This window comes from Thalassophryne amazonica, chromosome 10 (assembly GCF_902500255.1).
Source record: "Thalassophryne amazonica chromosome 10, fThaAma1.1, whole genome shotgun sequence".
NCBI lineage: Eukaryota > Metazoa > Chordata > Actinopteri > Batrachoidiformes > Batrachoididae > Thalassophryne > Thalassophryne amazonica.
In genome coordinates, this window is record NC_047112.1 from 81,929,620 (window position 1) to 81,937,965 (window position 8,346).

Here is an 8,346-nt window from a genome sequence, read left to right on the forward strand (position 1 = left end):
TTGTGGAGTAAGAAACTAGAATGTCAAAATTCCCCCTATCCCACAATGGTGAAGAATCCTTTAAAAAATTCATGGATCCCACTCAAATTTAATCACTTGTTCCTCTTGTCATTTCCAATGACTCCACAAAATTTCATCAAAATCCGTTCAAAACCTTTTGAGTTATCCTGCTGACAAACAGACAGACAGACAGACAGACAAACAAACAAACTCGACCAAAAACATAACCTTCTTGGCGGAGGTAATGATTTCAACATTCTGGATAAAAGCATGAAACATTTTCCATGTACTAATGGGGATCTGGCTGACAGCTTTAGCCTGTCCACATTGTGTGGTTTGTGTATGCAGCACGTTGGCTGCATGCAACGGAAGGGGTAAATGGGATTCCTTGTATCTTGCAAAATTTGAAAGCTTTCTTCGTTATCTAACAAAGACTTATGAAGTGCACGGCGGAGTACAAGAAATGTCACTGTTTTAAACAGTGTAATGGAGACTGTGCTGCCTAGCAACAGGACAACAAAGAAACAAACAGTCCTTGTGAATGCCATACTACATGTGAAAGCAGTACAGTCAGTTTTCCATTAATGATGAACTTTAACAGGATTAAAGGAATTAAATATAAGGCATGCTAAAATACCCTCAGCCGTATGAGCATTGTGTTCTTTATAATTTACAGTTGTTCAATTGGTATCCCAGTGCATATATATATATATATATATATATATATATAGATATATATATATGCACTGTAATTGACTCTTTGGTCCTGGCCATAGTTGAGTTTGGAGTCTGACTGTTTGAGGCTGTGGATAGGTGTCATCAAGTCAGCTCTGACTTGGCCAGTCGAGCTGAACGTTTCAACCAGTTGCTGTCTTGGGCAGTCAGTGAGATTGGGTGGAGAATCAGCGCAGCAGGGATGGTATTGCATTCGCTCTACCACACTGTTGTGACGAACCAGGAGCTGAGCCAAAAGGCAAAGCTCTCAATCTACTAGTTAATCTTTGCTCCTACTCTCACCTATGGTCATGAGGGTTGGGTCATGTCCGAAAGAACTAGATCACGGGTAAAAGTGGTCGAAATGGGCTTCCTTGGGAGGGTGGCTGGTGTCTCCCTTAGAGATAAGATGAGAAGCTCAGCCATCGGTGAGGAACTCGGAGGAGAGCTGCTGCCGCTGGGCACCTCACTAGGCAGGTGTTAAGGGAAAATCCATCTGGGAGGAGACCATGAAGAAGACCCAGGACTAGTTGGAGAGATTATATCTCCACACTGACCTGGAAATGCTTGGTTTCTCCCAGGCAGAGGTGGTTCATGTAGCCTGTGAAAGGGACATTTGGGGTCCCCTTCTAGAACCTTTGTCTTCGTGACTCAATCCCGAATAAGCAGTTGAAGATGAGTGAGTGACTCAGTTTGATTGAGTGATTCTGCAGCTAAAGGCTAAGCTAGCCAATCATAAAATTTTAGCAGTGCACTAGCGTCACATTTTATTTTTAATTACTCTCACCTTAGACAAATTTGCAGAAGCTCCGTTGCTCGTACTGGGCGTATACATCCAAACACATAACTCTTATAAACTAACACAAACAAGTGTAATATAGTCTATTGTCAAAGGACACAGACAGGCATGGGTGCAATTCAAACATTAACATTAACAATTCAAACATTTTGGCAGGCCAGCTCCTAAACCACTGACTTAGACAGATTTGACAAAAATGCTACGTTGGATTTGAATCTCCAACCTTCTAACTATAGGCAACAGCACTACCTCTGGATCACCACATCAAATGTATTGTTCAAACTACTTTTCCACAAGGTGAAAGATTTAACCAGTTAACACTATCAGGGAATTAAAAATGTAACACGGACACAATTCAGTGAATCTTTCAGCTTTTCTCTTTTTGCCCAGTGTTCCCACAACAGACTGAAAACAAATTTGCAATTTGAGTTGATATACATTTAACACAGATTGCCTCTGTGACACACCACCTCAAAGTGAGACTGGGTGTAGGTGGTCTTGAACCAAAAATCATTTGTGTATGAAGCAAGTGCACTAACCACTTGGTCACCATGCTGGCCCGTAGACATATATAAACAGGACAAACATTGTTAGTGTTGGTTTTGAGCTTCTGCTTGTGTAGGTGCAACTATGTGCATAAAGTAAGTGTTGGTATTTTATTATATTGCACATTCAGACATTTCTTCTTTTTGTCATTTCTCACTTGCTCATGGATGACGTTTAACACCTGTAGAGACATGAATTAACACTATGCCATATAACAGTATGTTGTGACACCAAAGTGGTGTAAATTTATTTGAAATTAACACCAGGATCTTACCATTTTATGCTAATATGGTGTGATACCAGTAGGGACGGTCTTGCAACTTATATTCTGGTGAAGCTTTAATTCATGTCCCAACTGCCTGACCTACATCATTTCAACAGTGGTGGGATCCATTAGAAACAAATATTCCCTTCTGCATGGAGTTCCACAAAAAAAGAAAATAAAAAAACAAAAGAAAAAAATCATTACATTTTAAAGTTGTAGAGCACCTGTAAATAATATTTAAGGCAGTACATTTGTATGACAACAAATAATGATCTTACATTCTAAACAAATTTTATTTAGATTTTTTTCAACTGATATATTGTGGCGGTCATTCAACACGTAACGGACATTGCGGTAGAAGTGGGAGATACCAGGAATTTTGGTATTGATCCGATACCAAGTAAATACAGGCCCAGTATCACCGATATCGATACTGATACCAATACTTTTTCATATTTAAGCTTCATAGATCAAAAGGATCCAAAAGACCTAGGATAGAATTTTGCCAAACATTGTACGTGATAACAAAATACTTTATTTTCACAATCAACATTTTTGTTTAAAAAAATATCACTCAACACAACTTAAAACAAAATCTCCTGAGGTAGAGGGCTGACAAACCATAATACAAGGGTGCGCTGCTCCGTGTTGTGTGACACAGTGCAGCACTGCTCTTACAGACAGAGAGTAGACTTTGATGAATCTGCATGCGCAGCAGTCAGTGCATGCGGGAGAAAAAAAAAGCTTTAGTATAGATCTTTTTACACAAGGATCGTTCAATATCGATGGTATCGATATTATCGATATTAGGATCGATCGGCCCACCTCTGCATTGTGGACCTGTGGTTTGAGAGTGTTTCCTGTTTTGCATGTGATAAAATCCCCATGCCCTGTTGAAGTTTTCCCGGCAGGACCCTTGTGTGGCTAATGGGCGGGGCCGAGCTGTTCTATATATTTTATGTGTTGTGTGAACCAAAAGAGAAACAAATGACACACTGTTGCGTTGTTGACATGGGAAACTGTCGCTCCTTTTTTCATCCATTGCAATTTCCACACTGGTGACCCCCAACATGATGTCTTCTGACTGTTTTTGAAGGACATGATCATGATGGCGAACGTTGTGTCTTTGAAGGTCCCTGAGTTTTAGGAGTTGTCGGCTTCAGTTTGGTTTGCTCAAAAAGAGGCGTAGTTTGCACTCCGGGAGATCAAAGTACTATTATACAGTACAATGTCGGCTCTCAGCAGTTCCACAGCAACAAGACTGGTTAGTCTCCTGAAAATCCCCCTGTGGTGGATAACTTTACAGCTGTCAAGGCTCACTTTTTAAAGATATTTGAACTTTTTGATGCTGAGAGGGCCAGCAGGCTTTTTTCTTTGCACAGCTTAGGGGACAGTAAACCCTCTGAGCTTATTGACAGAATGTTAGAGCTCCTGGGGGTACACAGGCCTAATTTCCTCTTCGTCTACCTCTTCTTATGGCAACTCCCACCTCAGGTGTGTACAGCTTTGTCCAACACCACCATCGCTGATTACCGCACTCTGGCAGAGGAAATTAACAAGTTTTTTCTGGCTGGTCAACACCATGGCATGGCTGCTGCGGCACTCATCCCCACCCACACTGCCATAACTGGCCCGACCCACACCTTTCACACACCTTTGCCACCCCTGGGTGATGCAACATTCATGCCACCTATTTGGCCTCAGCAGCATTCTGAGACCAGCCTCTGTTTCTGCCATGATACATTTGGATCCAGAGCCAAGCTCTCCTGCTCACCCTGCACTTTCAGCAGACAAGGGAAACATTGGGACCGGCGCTCAGTAGCGGCAATGAGCGTCAGCTGCACTGACATCCAAGACATCATCTCTGGCTGTCATTTCCTGTGTCGCACCGGTGCACAAAGGAACATTGTGTCCACTTCCAGACTGGATGGGCTTGGCCCTTATGTGGTGGACATTTGACACATAATGGACATTGTGGAAATAATTCACCATACCAAGTGTTGTCACGTGTGGTTAGAGTGTGTTTTGCATGTGATAACACGTCGAGATGTGCAAAACGCATACCAAAGTGTCTCAGCCCCATTGATGTTTTCCCATCAGGAACTTTGTGTGGTCAGTGGGCGGGGCCCAAAACAGAAATAAGTGACACGCCATTGCGTTGCAGACCTGGGAAACTGTCACTCCTTTTTTCATTCATCGCAATTCCCACAATATAAAAAAGATACAAGTTAGTAAATAAAACAAAACAGCAAAGATAAATGTATCGCACCATCTGAAGAACGATCAAACTGTGATTGCATTGGTTGGTTGGAAGTAGACAAGTTAAACACAAGACTGGATAACCTGAAATTGCCAGCAGCCCACCCCAGCAGTCATAGGACGTGAGGCGGGGAACACCCTGGACAGGAAGCCAGTCTATCACACAACCACATATAGACAAGCACACACCACACACACTACCACACACACCTACAGACAACTTTTAATGTTATGATCAGTTTTCTGTTTCAGCACATTGTGCAGTTGGACAGATGCATTGTTTTAGACACACCGAGTCACAGTTTTGAGTTTCTATTTTTTCTTATACATGTCGCAACTCCACTGAGTTGATACGTCTTATGCTCTCCATTACTTACTTTCAAAGGACTTTAACAACAAATAAGTAAAAACATTTGAGTTTGTACCTGTATCTATATATGAACTTGTATTGTACAATTTTATTAAAATTTGTACTTATTATTCACTGCCAGTCACACCAGGACAAAAATATAGACTCAGGGCCTTTCACACTGAAAGCATCAGACACGTCAGAAGTGTCAAAAATCGGTCTAAAAAGCATGATTTTCAATGCGACACGTTGCTTGTCAGAAGCGTTGCATCAAAAGCAGAGCTAAAATGACACTTCTGACGGGAGCGAGCATTGTCGCTTGTCAGCAGGCTGACGCGGTCAAAACTCAATCCAATCCAACTTTCGACGCACTGGGTCGTGACGTAACTTCGCACTGTCCAATAGGAACAACGTGTCGGGCCAAAACACAGAAGACTAGTGGCAGAAACCACCCATCTGTACAAAAACAGAAACGTGTCACAGGACTGTTCATTAATGGAGCAGTTTTCTGAAGAAAAATCCTTGGAAATGTTTTTTTGTTGTTTGTTACCTCAGAATTTCTGATTACTGTTAAAAAAGTTTAGAACACTTGTAATTAAAATAGCTAAATAAATCAATAAATGGTTCTTTAGAAACCTTTCATCTGTAAATTAAAACCACCTGTTATTTCAGATTAGATAATTTCTTGTTTAACATAAGGAACCTCGGACATTTATTTTTAGACAAATAAAATAACATGGAAACTTGTACATTTTTAAAGTCTGGTAGATTATTTATATCTCATTTCAACAAGAAAAACAGACACTATAAATGAATACAGATGTTTATTATTAATGCAACAGCAAATAATTTAACAATGGCTGCAGTGTGATTGTAAGGTAGGATTTCTGTGACATAAACCTCATGATGAATTTTTTTTAATGGTCATTTTGAACTTGTAATTTCGCCAAAATATGTAATTGCCTTTAATATTGTTATCAGGACAGAGTCATTTCTAAAATATGAATTTGAGCACAATAAGTGGAGAGCTTCAACCTGTGCAAATGTCTTTTGACTTTGATTCGTGGACATTTTTAATGATCCATTCATTTATTATTAAAATATAAAATGAAACAGATTTTTTTAAAAATAATAAAATAGTTGCTGTTCAAAGAGCCTTTTATTTAGAAGCAGGTGATGTTATGCTGGATTCTTGGGACCAGATGAGGGTCTCTTCTGCAGGTTTGAACTCTGGTGGTTTTGCTGAAGACACTTTTGTCCTATTTTGAAGAGCAGAGATGTTTTCTTTTGACTGGACTTCGTGGTGTTCAGCTCATCAATGGAAGTTTGGTTGTCTGCACAGCAAATGTTCCTGATTGGGACAAATAAAATATTTCTTTAAATATAAAGAAACACTAAACAGTTTATATACAAAAAAGAAAGAAAAAAAAAACGATGGGGAAAAACGCCTGAAAAAAGTTATTTAAAGTTGAGCTTTTGTGGTCTCTGAAAAAAAAAGAGCTGTAGCTTTATTTGGTAAAAATAAAAAAGACAGAACCATTTACAAATTAAAGCGTTCACTCAGATCAACTGTGCTAATATGCTAAGCTAATGTTAGCGATCATTAAACCTTCACAACCTTCAGTTGCAGCCTGTCGCAACAGCGATATGTTTTTATGTATGTCCATGTGAGGACAGCAAGCAGACACATGCACGTCACAGTGGACAGTTGTAAGTTCATGTCCGTCCAAACATGGTACAGTAGTGTTCAGAGAAATAGTAGTACTATGTGACTAAAAAGATGAATCCAGGTTTTGAGTATATTTCTTATTGTTACATGGGAAACAAGGTACCAGTAGATTCAGTACATTCTCACAAATCCAACAAGACCAAGCATTCATAATGTGCACACTCTTAAGGCTATGAAATTGGGCTATTAGTAAAAAAAGTAGAAAAGGGGGTGTTCACAATAATAGTAGTGTGGCATTCAGTCAGTGAGTTTGTCAATTTTGTGGAACAAACAGGTTTGAATCAGGTGTCCCCTATTTAAGGATGAAGCCAGCACCTGTTGAACATGCTTTTCTCTTTGAAAGCCTGAGGAAAATGGGACGTTCAAGACATTGTTCAGAAGAACAGTGTAGTTTGGTTAAAAACTTGATTGGAGAGGGGAAAACGTATATGCAGGTGCAAAAGATTATAGGCTGTTCATCTACAATGATCTCCAATGCTTTAAAATGGACAAAAAAACAGAGACTCGTGGAAGAAAACGGAAAACAACCATCAAAATGGATAGAAGAATAATCAGAATTGCAAAGGCTCACCCACTGATCAGCTCCAGGATGATCAAAGACAGTCTGGAGTTACCTGTAAGTGCTGTGACAGTTAGAAGACGCCTGTGTGAAGCTAATTTATTTGCAAGAATCCCCCCGCAAAGTCCCTCTGTTAAATAAAATACATGTGCAGAAGAGGTTACAATTTGCCAAAGAACACGTCAAGTGGCCTAAAGAGTTCTCTTTAGGCCACTTGATGTGTGGAATATTTTGTGGACTGATGAGAGTAAAATTGTTCTTTTTGGGTCCAAGGGCCGCAGACAGTTTGTGAGATGACCCCCAAACTATCCAAGAAATTTGGATGAGCTGGACATGCCAGAACATGTCCTGTGAGGCTTCATCACGGCGTTGCTTTGTGCCATGCGGCTCCGTCCCGACGCGCAAATTCCTCCGCTCCTCTTTCCATGACAAAAACTCCTGTAACAGTGGAATGTGCTGTTCATTTCCAAACTGAATGCTGTGTTGATCTGGGACATCGTCTGACTACCACAGAAATTGCAGAAGATGTGGACATCAGCACTTTTTTGGCACATTGAGACAGACATGCGGAGAAATTCACGTGTCGGGACGGAGCCGCATGGCGCAAAGCAACGCCGTGATGAACCCTCACAGGACATGTTCTGGCATGTCCAGCTCATCCACAATTTCTCGGATAGTCACACGACTGAAAAGCCACCGAAAGCCATCCTGTGAGACCAACACGGAGGTGCTTTTGTCCCGCGCCATGTGCGGCTCCGTGGCGCATCCCTCCGCTTCTCTTTCCATGACAAAAACTCATGTAACAGTGGAATGTGCTGAAAAAGTGCTGATGTCCACGTCTTCTGCCATTTCTGTGAAAGTCAGACAACGTCCCAGATCAACAAAGCCTTCACTTTGGAAATGATCTGGTTGTTTCAGCGGGGTTTCAGCCTGTCGATCGGCGCTCTGAGTACGCCGCGCTCTCAGCCGCTGTGGGTGGTCTTTAAACCGGCTGGAGCACTCCTTAATCTGTGTAATCCCCATAAAATCATCCCTGAAAGCCATCTGAATTTTCCGAATGGTGTCCACCTGGAGGTCTCTCACAGTTTCTGGAAAAATTAGATGCAGCAAAGCTCCAAATCATTCA